At 38.6% G+C, this 13,169-nt stretch overlaps 1 protein-coding gene and 1 pseudogene across 18 annotated transcripts in view; both read right to left on the reverse strand.

Annotated features, from left to right (window-relative positions):
- Positions 1–13,169, reverse strand: part of RANBP17 (RAN binding protein 17) — a 355,438-nt gene that overhangs the window by 179,188 nt on the left and 163,081 nt on the right. The window lies entirely within an intron of this gene.
- Positions 171–5,925, reverse strand: LOC145517694 (nucleolar protein 56 pseudogene; annotated as a pseudogene). The gene has a single exon (XR_014062268.1). The product of XR_014062268.1 is annotated as a nucleolar protein 56 pseudogene (transcript).

The raw sequence follows: 13,169 nt of genomic DNA on the forward strand, positions 1-13,169 counted from the left end.
ATCCTGCCAACCTAAGGACTGAACCCAGGCCTCCTGCATTGCAGGTGGATTCTTTACCGTTTGAGTCACCAGGGAAGCCCAAGAATACTGGAGTGGGTAGCCTATCCCTTCTCCAGGGGATCTTCCTGACCCAGAAATCGAACCAGGGTCTCCTGCTTGTAGGCAGATTCTTTTTTTTTTTTTCTGGCGAATTTGTTTTTATTTTATTGAATCTAGGGGATGGGATGGGGAATACCTCTGTAAGTTATGCCCCACTAGGAAGATGTCCATTCTAACTTTCCTGGGATAGCTTTCGGAGCTTTTTCTTTTTCTTGGAGCCGCTGCTCTTGCTGGCAGCAGCCTGTTCAGGTCCACTGCTGAGTGGCTCCTCCTTGGAAGACAATTTCCACTTTTTCTTGGGGACCCTCTTGTTTTCTGACTCTTCAGGGTCAGCAACTGGTTCTTCTTTGGGAAAAGATTTCTTCCTCTTGGGAAGACTTCCAGTACCAGCTGTCTCTTCAAGATCACTACTAACTAGCTCTTCCTTGGAAAAAGGTTTCTTTTTCTTGGGTTTGGAAAAAGAGACAGATGGGTCTTCCATTCCATTGTCCTGAAGAGCCTCCTGGGGCTTTTGCTTTTTCTTCCTTTTGGGTCTTTCACTTGTCTCCTCACACTCCTCCGGGGCACTGCTATTTTCTGAAGAAGCCAAGGCAAGTGCAGCCAGCCTTTTCTTTTCTTTCTTCAAGCGTTTCTTCTCCTGTTTCTCGAGCTTCCTAGTAATCTCGGCAGCCGCTTCCTCTGCCTTGCAGGCAGATTCTTTACCAGCAGAAATACCAGGGAAGACCCCAAGATACATTACATGCTAGTAATCTGTACTTTGAAGGCAGTGAACTTTACATCTTTAAAATAGTTTTCACACCTAATGACTATTTTTAACAACATACTTTTTAAACTAAAATAACATTAGCTATCATTTATGGAGCAACTTATTATGATCCAGTACCACGTTTAGTGTTTTATGCATGTTATACCTCAATTAGGGGAGATTCAGGTCTCTATGATTTCAAACCAGGAAGCAAACCAGGAATCATCTTGGCTCAAGCCCAGCTTTGATTTAGTCTGCATTACTTCATTGCCCAAAGCACTAAATTAGACTGATGCAGATAGGTGATTATTGCTACAAGTGAAAAAGTGCATGACACACACACTTAATCTTATTACATTGCTAGACTGGATAAAAACTAAGCTGAAAATAACAAAATAATTTCTATAGTCATTTAAAAAATGTAGAACTGTTTAGGCTTCATGAAAAGTATAGCAGCAATTTTGACTATAATTGTCCTTTATCCCTGAAATAACATAATAGACAATGACAATCAGCAGATGCTTTTCCAGAAGTTCCTCTCTTACACAAGCTATCACACAAAACTGAGTTCTTGGTGTTCCTTTTTATTGAGAGGGGTCATTACAAAGGCCATGAATTTTTTTCTTCAGTAATAATTCTGAAAATTCTGTATCATTCTGCAATTCTGTATAATCATCAAATTAGTAAACATAATTGACCAGTATGTGCTAAACAGTAATAAACTCTAGAAGGAGATAAAAAAATTAATAAAGTAGAGCTTCTGACCTCAAGTAGCTTAACAGTCCTTCATGGACAAGGCTGTATATAAACACATACTGACTGTTTATGATGTTATTAAAAATGTGTTTACATCATTTATAAGAAATTTTGGAGACTAAACCTCAGTGGCAAGGACTTAGATGGTGGTTGTGACTAGGGATGGCAGGAAGCTGACATTACAATACACTTGTTTTCCCCCTAACTCAAAGACAGAAGCTCAGATATTACATATAGATGAGTTGCTGTTGTTCAGTTGCTCAGTTGTGTCCAACTCTTTGCGACCCCATGGACTGCAGCACACCAGGCTCCTCTGTCCTTCACCATCATCTGGAGCTTGCTCAAACTCATGTCCATTGAGTTGGTGATACCATCCAACCATCTCATCCTTTGTCGTCCCCTTCTCCTCTTGCCTTCAATCTTTCCCAGCATCACAGTCTTTTCTAAGGAGTCAGCTCTTCCCATCAGATGGCCAAAGTATTGAAGCTTCAGCTTTAGTATCATTGTCCTTCCAATGACTATTCAGGATTGATTTCCTTTAGGATTGACTGGATGGATCTCCTTGCAGTCCAAGCAACTCTCAAGAGTCTTCTCCAACACCACAGTTCAAAAGCATCAATTCTTCGATGCTCAGCCTTCTTTCTGGTCCAACTCTCATATCCATACAGGACTACTGGAAAAACTTTAGCTTTGACTATATGGGCCTTTGTCGGCAAAGTAATGTTTCTGCTTTTTAGATGAGTACTTTCCATTACATGGATCCAAACCAAACTAAGCATTAGTAGGCATTCACTGAGTTTAAGGACTGAGATTAAAAGGGAATAATAGTTTTTCTCAGGATATAAGAAGCATCTGGTAGTACACAGTTCAGGTTCCTCAAGTACTCCTACTGTGGGGATAAGAACAAGCTTAGCTTCCTAGTGTTTTTCGGAAGCTGGATGAGTTTCAGAATAATCATGTCACTATTTTCATAAAAAATCTCCTAGCAAAAACAAATGTAGGTGACTGTTAATACTGTTAAGCTCTTCTGGTTTAGAATTTCTTCAGCTAGCCAGACTTTAGCAATAAACCAGTATAAGCTGTTGTTTTATAAATACATCTTGACAGGAGAAGGTCACATAGCTAAGAAAAGTAGAACCTTATACATAGTTTATTTTCATGGTTGGGAGAAATTTTTTAATTTTTATTATGGTGACACTAATAGGAAAGGTGACTATTTATTTTGGAAGCAACTATGACATTACAGACCATCAGTCACAAATTTGGAACGTTTTTAAGAATCATGGTAACATAACTTGTTTATGCAGTCAGAGATCAACCTGGATAAGCATTTTTGTATCTTTAACAAAATTTGAAGTATCATTCAATATATTATTGGGAGTTCACTCAATGCCCAACACACAGATTAAGGACTAGAGATCAAATATAAATAAGATTTCACAAGGTAAGAAACTCTTGATGGTGGTTAGGTCAGACATATAAATATGTAATATAATTGTTGCAATAAAAGAATGTACAACGAATCATGAAAAGAGAAAAAGAAGTGATACTAATTCTGGGGATAATAACTTTTGTTTTGATAGAAATTTATGACTGTTATTAGGTCATTTAATAAGGGATGAAAACTATTTTTACATAACTTAAGACTGAAATATTAGAAAAGAGGAAACATTTATGTTCTTTAAAAGGAACAAATGTATGTAGGTAGGACCAACACAGACGTAATCATGGTTGACCTATTAAGTAAGACTTGGGAGCAAAAAAACTGGTTTTGCTTTACTTTTTTAGGTATCAAATTATACCTTCCCCACTGACTTCAATAAATTTAAAGCATGTTCTCTTCTTTGGAAAATTTCTGGTCCCCAAAACAAATGTTAGAAAAAAATGACCTCATCAAAATAAAATATTTAAACATAAAAGCTTATAGTAACCAACGCAAACTGTAAATGCAAAATAAATGAGTTTAATGAGACGACTAAAAGTTCAAAGACAAACAAGAAAAGGAACTCGATAAACAGAACACCCTATACTGAAAAGCCCTCTCTTCATTTGTTTACTCTGTAATCCTTATCATATTAAGGAAGTTTTAGGCTTTTAAAAAATGGACATGTTTACTTAATAACAGGGGCAAGGATAAAAACTGTCAGACAGTAAAGGAAAAAATAAACTCAGCAGTATTTTTTTTTAGAAGTTATATCTGGTCATACCCCAAAAATTGAAGTATAAGAATTTGAAGTTATATATCAAACCCAGGTAATAAGAACTTGTATTAGCAAGACACTTAAAATAAATGACTGTCCGACAAAGCAGCAACTATTAGGAGTTTAAATGCTCCTATATATATTAATTCAAATAATTCCCACAATAATCCTGTTTAGTAGGTCCCGTTGTCCCCATTTTGCAGAGAAGAAAACTGGGAACTCAAGAATTTATGTGACCAAAAAGTTGGGGATAAGAGTCAGACTAGAATGAAGTGCTCCTGATTTCTATTAACAATCTTTTTTGAGACCCCAAGTCAGTGTCAACTTGAGCAAAGGGATACAGGACCACAACTTTGATTGAGACGTATTTGTTTCATACGGCCTTTTCAATACTGAGATTGCCTGAAAATCATCCTTTCGTCACTAATTCCTACAAGCTCAGCAGTGAGTTACCCAATTAAATTGATCTACTAAACACAGAATTAATCACCATGTACCAGAAAACTTTAGGCTCCTTGAGAACACAAGAAAATAGTTGATCAGTTATTTCTTGATTAGCACCTTTAGAATGCTTGGAATAACAACATTTTATGTTTTTTTCATACGAGAAATAAAAGTTTTAAGTCACTCGGCTTGAGGTAAGAACGAGTCAGGTGAGCAACACAGTATACCAATTCAGAGAAGATCACTGGGTATTAGAAAAAGCTCAGCTTCTAAGGGGTGAGAGGTGGAACATTTTAAACTGCTACAGCAAAAATTACTTTTAGGATTGTTAAAATCATAGATTACTTAAAAATATGTGGTATAAAAAAAAAGACTTCAAATCTGTATTTAAACCTAAGGAGTTATAGAACTTTAGAGCTAGATGGATCCTTGAAAATTTTAGTTCATTTCAGCTTCTAAATAAGGAAATGGAGGATTCTAAAAGTTAAGAGACTGCTGCTTGGATGTCTAATGAAAGAGTAGAGAATACACACTTCATATGATAGTGTTTGCATTCAATATATCTCACATATATTACAATAAACTGGTAAGGAGCTATCTCATCTTTTCTTTTTAAAATTCCAGTTAACTAAAGTAGTGTCTTTGAATCTAAATTCAGATCAGGGAATTTTATGCGAAAATTTTTATTTACCGATATATATTTCATGATTACTTAGTATTAAAAAACTGAGTTGGTATTCTTAGTCTGCATTAGAAAGAGTATTTTCAAATTATAAAATAAATATCTTACTTTCTTGAATACCTGGAAAGTCAACTGTTCAATAATGGCAAGTTTTCCATGTTTTAAAGTATTTAGAAAAAAAAATATTTAAAAAGTGAAATTCATAATTCTATACCTTGAAACAAAGGCTACTGCATAACACGTTTGGTTAATATTTGAACACTTGCATTGGATTCTGTTTATTGTGAATATACTGCTAAATGCTACATCAATCTAATATCTTATAAATCATTCATGAAAAACAAATCTGCCGAGTATATTGGGAAGCAGTTCTCAACCCATATCTCTTTATTCAATGACCATGGTGTAGCTCTTATCCTCTTATTAAATGATATGGAGATCTGTCACCTATGTCAGTTTTACTGACTGAGGGAAAAGGTGAAAGAAAGAAATAAGAGATACCACTGCTAAAGAAATAGAGTCAAAGGTGAGAACACCTACTGAGTGTCCATCCTCAGAGATGCACTTCAAAGAGTGGTAAAAGCATAAGCTTCAAACACTATGGGCCAGGACTGTCAATACCAGTTATAACACCAGTTAGATGACCTTAGGCAGAACCTCTGGACCTCAATTTCATCATCTATAAAATGGAATCATATCATCTACCTTAATACATCACACAGTTAATGCCCAGTAGAATGAAGGTGCTCAATAAGTAAAAACTGCTATTATTGTGTTGAGGAAAAAGTTTGCAGTATAAATTACACATAAGACAAAAACCCAAATGGTGAGAAATAGCCCTCTTTTTTCATACAAAAATGCCCCCAAAGGCTCTATATTACCATGGGCAGTCATACACAATTTCTTCCTTATAATAATGATGAAGAGTATGTTACGCAGAATGTTCTATTTGTAGCAGTGATTCATTGTGTACATGGAAAAAATTGCTGACATGTTGAGAAGATATTTTCCCGTAAAAGGTTGAAGTCCTTAAGCAGCAAAAAACACCAACGTCTATCATCTTTAAACCCTATTGATTTCTGGTGAAGATTTAAAAGGCTGTTTACTTATTTCCCATCATTTCTGTCAGAGCTCTAACAGTTCTCTTCCCACTGAATAAACCTCTCATGATCCTCCTGGTGATTAAGGTCAGACAAAATGTCAAACTCCTAATGCTAAGTGCTTTTACATTAAAAATTCATAACAAATCACCAAGTAAAATCCAAACAAGAAGTCAGACATGTAAACAGTTTAAAAAAGGGGTTGCAGTGACCATTACAGAATATAGGTGCAACGTAGACATGAGAAAAAAAGATCTGGCAACAGGTCAGAATACTTGCCCTTCCTTGTGGCATATTCATTGTCATTTCCTATTTGAGAATTAGTGGGCAAGCTGGACATAGCTCTGTGTGCGTGCGTGTGTGTGTGACAGAAGGAGAGAGAGACACACACACACACTCACACACACAGAGACAGAGAAGGTGGGAGGGAGGGAGAAAGGGACAGGAAAGAGGAGGGGGAAAGGAGGGAGAATGAAGAGACCAGAAGAGAGATGGGAGAAGAAGAGAGGTGAAGAGTGTGAGAGAGAGAAAAGGGGAGGGAGAGAGGGAAAGAGAGACAGAGAAAGAATACTATCAATATCAGATCACTTCAAATCATTAGGAACTAATTGGTTCTACAATTTCAGCACAGTTGGATTCTCGGATTCAGGAGTTAAAAGAGATGGTGTCAGAATCTGGTCTCTCTCCATCTCTCAGTGTTTCTTTTCACTCCTCTCATTCACTCTCAAACTGGTTTTTTGAACACAGCAGCTCTTAACAGCTTAAGACTTACATTTTCCTAGCTATAAATTCAGTGGAAAGTGAATTTCTCTTTCCAAATAGTTTCAAAAGTGCTCAGAAATTAAACCGCATTGATTTTGGATGGGGCTTGATTCAGTATGCTCATATTAAACCAATAACGTGGCCAGGGGAACAGGGTGATCTGACTGGCCAGGACTATGTCAAGTCTGCATTCCTGAGGCCAGGAAATCAGATCAGTTCCCCATGGACTAAGAGTAGCAGAGACAGCATGGAATTTACTTGATAAAAGAAGCCAGTGTATAACCCTAAGGTTTCTGATGGGAGCAACAGGAGGCTTTAGTTATCATGCAGCAGGTACTTTGGCAAGATATTTTACATCTTGGAACCTCAAGATTCTTCAATTTTAAAGTAGGGATGACAGGATCTACTTTCAGAGATTTAAATACTGTCAACTACAAATTGGCACTTACCAAGTGGAGTATGTCAAGGCTGTATATTGTCACCCTGCTTATTTAACTTATATGCAGAGTACATCATGAGAAATGCTGGGCTGGAGGAAGCACAAGCTGGAATCAAGAAAGCCGGGAGAAATACCAATAACCTCAGATATGCAGATGACACCACCCTTATGGCAGAAAACAAAGAAGAACTAAAGAGACTCTTAATGAAAGTGAAAGAGGAGAGTGAAACAACTGGCTTAAAGCTCAACATTCAGAACACTAAGATCTGGCATCCGGTCCCATCATTTCATGGCAAATAGATGGGGAAACAGTGGAAACAATGACAGACTTTACTTTTGGGGGCTCCAAAATCACTGCAGATGGTGACTACAGCCATGAAATTAAAAGACACTTGCTCCTTGGAAGACAAGTTATGACCAATCTAGACAGCATATTAAAAACCAGAGACATTACTTTGCCAACAAAGGTCCGTCTAGTCAAAGCTATGGTTTTTCCAGTGGTCATGTATGGATGTGAGAGTTGGACTATAAAGAAAGCTGAGCACAGAAGAATTGATGCTTTTGAACTGTGGTGTTGGAGAAGACTCTTGAGAGTCCCTTGGACTGCAAGGAGATCCAACCAGTCCATCCTAAAGAAGATCAGTCCTGGTGTTCATTGGAAGGACTGATGTTGAAGCTGAAACTCCAATACTTTGGCCACCTGATGTGAAGAGCTGACTCACTGGAAAAGACCCTGATGCTGGGAAAGATTGAAGGCAGGAAGAGAAAGGGATGACAGAGGATGAGATGGCTGGATGGCATCACCAACTCGATGGACATGAGGTTGAGTAAGCTCCGGGAGTTGGTGATGGACAGGGAAGCCTGGTGTGCTGCAGTCCATGGGGTTGGGAAGAGTCGGACACGACTGAGCAACTGAACTGAATTTAACTGAAGAGCACTGTCAAAGACCAAACAACAAAAGCATTTGCCATCTGCCTCCATGGAGATTGAACCCCAAGCTGCTATAGCTGTTGACCTTCAACAAACCCTGAGGGAGTTCGGGGTGGAGTGAGGCACTCTGTGCTCCAGGAAATCTGATAGGACAGGTCTTTAGATAGTTGGATTTTTTTAGGAACAGATTTTATGATCTCAATCCTTGCATCTCCTCATACCTAGAGAAGCAGGAAATCCCTTCATGGTGTTATCAGATCCTCGAGACTAACAAAAAGCCTTTTGTAAAATGAGTGCTTCATGGTACTGAACTCCCCCTTCACCGAAACTTTGTATTTTGGCCTTCCCCCACTGCCACTTGGCAGCAGTCTCTCACAGCTCTCTGAGACGCTGCCTCCTGGGCTACAGTCCTCATTCTGCCCCAAAAAAACTTAACTTGCAACTCTCAAGTTTTACATCATTTTTTCAGTCGACAATACAAAAGTAAAGTACTTAGTTTTCTGTCTAACTCACATACAAAAGTACTCATTTTCTTTGCAGAACTGGACTGTCTAGAAGATATTAGCAACTCAGTGTCATGTCTGTTACATGATAAGTACCCATGAAGCCAGTCTTTCAGGTTTTTTATTTCCATGTTCCGTCATATAAGATCTTAGCCAGAGTCTCAGTAAATATCTAAGAGAAGAAAACAAAGCATTGACAATACCTGAATTTATTCTCCTTATGAATTAAGCAAAAGTATCTGTTTGTGTGCCTGATGGGTAATGCAGGTAACTTTCAGTTCGGTTCAGTAGCTCAGTCGTTCCGACTCTTCGCGACCCCATGGACTGCAGCATTCCAGGCTTCCCTGTCCATCACCAACTCCCGGAGCTTGCTCAAACTCATGTCCATCAAGTCAGTGATGCCGTCCAACCATCTCATCCTCTGTTGTCCCCTTCTCCTCCTACCTTCAATCTTTCCCAGCATCAGGATCATTTCCAGTGAGTCAGTCCTTTGCATCAAGTGGCCAAAGTATTGGAGTTTCAGCTTCAGCATGAGTCCTTCAATGAATACTCAGGACTGATTTCCTTTAGGATGGACTGGTTGGATCTCCTTGTTGTCCAAGGGGCTCTCAAGAGTCTTCTCCAACATCACAGTTCAAAAGCATCAATTCTTTGGCGCTCAGTGTTCTTTATAGTCCAACTCTCACATTGATACATGACTACTGGAAAAACTATGGCTTTGACTAGACGGATCTTTGTTGGTAAAATAATGTTCTGCTTTTTAATATGCTGTCTAGATTTGTCATAACCTGTCTTCCAAGGAGCAAGTGTCTTTTAATTTCATGGCTACAGTCACTATCTGCAGTGATTTTGGAGCCCAAAAATATAAAGTCTGTCACTGTTTCCATTGTTTCCCCATCTATTGGCCATGAAGTGATGGGACCGGATGCCAGATCTTAGTTTTCTGAATGTTGAGTTATAAGCCAACATTTTCACTCTCCTCTTTCACTTTCATCAAGAGGCTCTTTAGTTCTTCTTTGCTTTCTGCCATAAGGGTGGTGTTATTGGCATATCTGAGGTTACTGATAATTTCTCACGGCAACCTTGATTCCAGCTTGTGCTTTATCCAGCCCAGCATTTCTCATGATGTACTCTGCATGTAAGTTAAATAAGCAGGGTGACAATATGCAGCCTTGATGTACTCCTTTCAAAATTTGTAAACAGTCTGTTGTTCCATGTCTGGTTCTAACTGTTGCTTCTTGACCTGCATACAGATTTCTCAGGAGGCAGGTCAGGTGGTCATGTATTCTCATCTCTTTAAGAATTTTCCAGTTTGTTGTGATCCACACAGTCAAAGCTTTTGGCATAGTCAATAAAGGATAAGTAGATGTTTTTCTGGAATGCTCTTGCTTTTTCGATGATCCAATGGATGTTGGCAATTTGATCTATGGTTCCTCTGCCTTTTCTAAAACCAGTTTGAACATCTGGAAGTTCATGGTTAACATACTGTTGAGCCTGGCTTGGAGAATTTTGAGCATTACTTTGCTAGCGTGTGAGATGAGTGCAATTGTGTGGTAGTTTGAGCATTCTTTGGCATTGCCTTTCTTTGGGATTGGAATGAAAACTGACCTTTTCCAGTTCTGTGGTCACTGCTGAGTTTTCCAAATTTGTTGGCATATTGAGTGCAGTGCTTTCACAGCATCTTTTAGGATTTGAAATAGCTCAACTGGAATTCCATCACCTCTACTAGCTTTGTTCATAGTGATGCTTCCTAAGGCCCACTCGACTTCGCATTCCTGGATGTCTGGCTCTAAGTGAGTGATCACACCATCGTGATTATCTGGGTCACGAAAATCTTTTTTGTATAGTTCTGTGTATTCTTGCCACCTCTTCTTAATATCTTCTGCTTTTGTTAGGTCTGTACCATTTCTGTCCTTCATTGTGCCCATCTTTGCATGAAATGTTCCCTTGGTATCTCTAATTTTCTTGAAGTGACCTCTAGTCTTTCCCATTCTATTGTTTTCCTCTATTCCTTTGCATCGATTACTTAGGAAGGCTTTCTTATCTCTCCTTGCTACTCTTTGGAACTCTGCATTCAAATGGATGTATCTTTCCTTTTCCTCATTGTCTTTAGCATCTCTTTTCTCAGCTATTTGTAAGGCCTCCTCAGATAACCATTTTGCCTTTTTGCATTTCTTTTTCTTGGGGATGGTCTTGATCACTGCCTCCTGTACAATGTCACAAACCTCCATCCATAGTTCTTCAGGCACTCTGTCTATCAGATCTAATCCCTTGAATCTGTTTGTCACTTCCACTGTATAATCGTAAGGGATCTAAGTTATACCTGAATGGTCTAGTGGTTTTTCCTACTTTCTTCAATTTAAGTCTGAATTTGGCAATAAGGAGTTCATGATCTGAGCCACAGTCTGTTCCTGGTCTTGTTTTTGCTGACTGTATAGAGCTTCTCCATCTTTGGCTAGAAAGAATATAATCAATCTGATTTCAGTGTTGACCATCTGGTGATGTTCATGTGCAGAGTCGTCTCTTGTGTTGCTCCAAGAGGGTGTTTGCTCTGACCAGTGAGTTCTCTTGGCAAAACTCTGTTAGCCTTTGCCCTGCTTCATTCTGTACTCCAAGGCCAAATCTGCCTGCTACTCCAGGTATCTCTTGACCTCTTACTTTTGCATTCCAGTCCCCTATAATGAAAAGAACATCTTCTTTGGTTTTAGTTTTAGAAGGTCTTTTAGGTCTTCATAGATCCATTCAACTTCAGCTTCATCAGGATTACTGGTTGGGGCACAGACTTGGATTACTGTGACACTGAATAGTTTGATTTGGAAACGAACAGAGATCATTCTGTCATTTTTGCAATTGCATCCAAGTACTGCATTTCGGACTCTTGTTGACTATGAAGGCTACTCCATGTAGCTAATTGAGCTACATGGAGTAGCTAATCCCTACTAAGGGATTCTTGCCCACAGTAGTAGATATAATGGTCATCTGAGTTAAATTCACCCATTCCAGTCCATTTTAGTTCGCTGATTTCTAAAATGTCAGTGTTCACTCTTGCCATCTCCTGTTTGACCAATTCCAATTTACCTTGATTTATGGACCTAATAGTCCAGGTTCCTATGCAATATTGTTCTTTACAGCATCAGACTTTTCTTCCATCATCAGTCACATCCACAAATGGGTGTTGTTTTTGCTTTGGCTCTCTCTCTTCATTCTTTCTGGAGTTATCTCTCCTCTGATCTCCAGTAGCATATTGGGCACCTATCGACCTGGGGAGCTCTTCTTTCAGTGTCCTATCTTTTTGCCTTTTCATACTGTTCATGGTTCTCAAGGCAAGAATACTGAAGTGGTTTGCCATTCCCTTCTCCAGTGGACCACGTTTTGTCAGAACTCTCCACCATGACCCTCCCGTTTTGGGTGGCCCTACATGTTATGGCTCATAGTTTCATTAAGGTATAACTCATAACTTTAGTTATCCTGAAATCTATGATGAGAATCCTTCCACTGCTACATCTGTAGGATATTAAACTTCTCTGAAGTCATTACCCAAACAAAGAATAAAGTCAGTAGAGGTGAGTGATGGATTTGCAGTATCACAAATGACAAAATAACCAACTGCACCATTTCAGAAAAATGTATATATACTGACATTTACATATAACATATTGCCAGATATTTACAACTAAAGTGAAGACAAATTTTATCCTCACGCATAAGAAGTGATGGTATATCAAATATCCCCTTTTTGTAGGGACAGGTCTTTGAAGGAAAAGTTCATTTAGAGAGATGAAATCCCCAGATTGCTTTGGTATGTGTTCTACCAGTCAAAACTGTTTTTTTACTCAACTGCTAGGTTGCCATAAATTTCCCTTAAACAACTATCCTTTTGGGTTAAACAACATTTTCCTTTTAAAATATAAACACCATCAAGGAAACGGGATATTTTGTTTTAAAAAACCACCATAAACAAAGTCAAGACACAAACAAACTAGGAAAAACTGTAGCATATGACAAAGAGCTCTTATAAATCAGTACGAAAAAGGACAAAAATCACATTAAAAAATGGGCAAAGGATACAAATGAGGTAATTTACATATGAAGACAACTACATGGAAAATAAAGATATGAAAGTAAGTAAGTGTTAGTCACTCAGTCGTGCCCAACTCTTTGCGACCCCATGGACTGCAGCCCACCAGGCTCCTCTGTCCATGAGATTTTCCAGGCAAGGATACTGGAGTGGGTTGCCATTTCCTTCTCCAGGGGATCTTCCCAACCCAGGGATTGAACCCAGGTTTCCTGCACTGCAGACAGATTCTTTACCAACTGAGCTACAAGGGAAGCCTATCCATAATTACAGAAGTACAATTAAAGTATCTGTGAGATAATATTTTTACCTGCTTGAGACTGGCAAGATAAACATGACCTGATATTTGCAAGGTGTTTGGGAACAAAAACTGTTGGTGATTTTCAATAACTGTTACATAAGTAAACTAAACAGATGAAAGTCTCTAGAATCA

Source organism: Giraffa tippelskirchi, chromosome 8 (assembly GCF_054371585.1).
Source record: "Giraffa tippelskirchi isolate mGirTip1 chromosome 8, T2T-mGirTip1v1.2.pri, whole genome shotgun sequence".
NCBI classification, from domain to species: domain Eukaryota; kingdom Metazoa; phylum Chordata; class Mammalia; order Artiodactyla; family Giraffidae; genus Giraffa; species Giraffa tippelskirchi.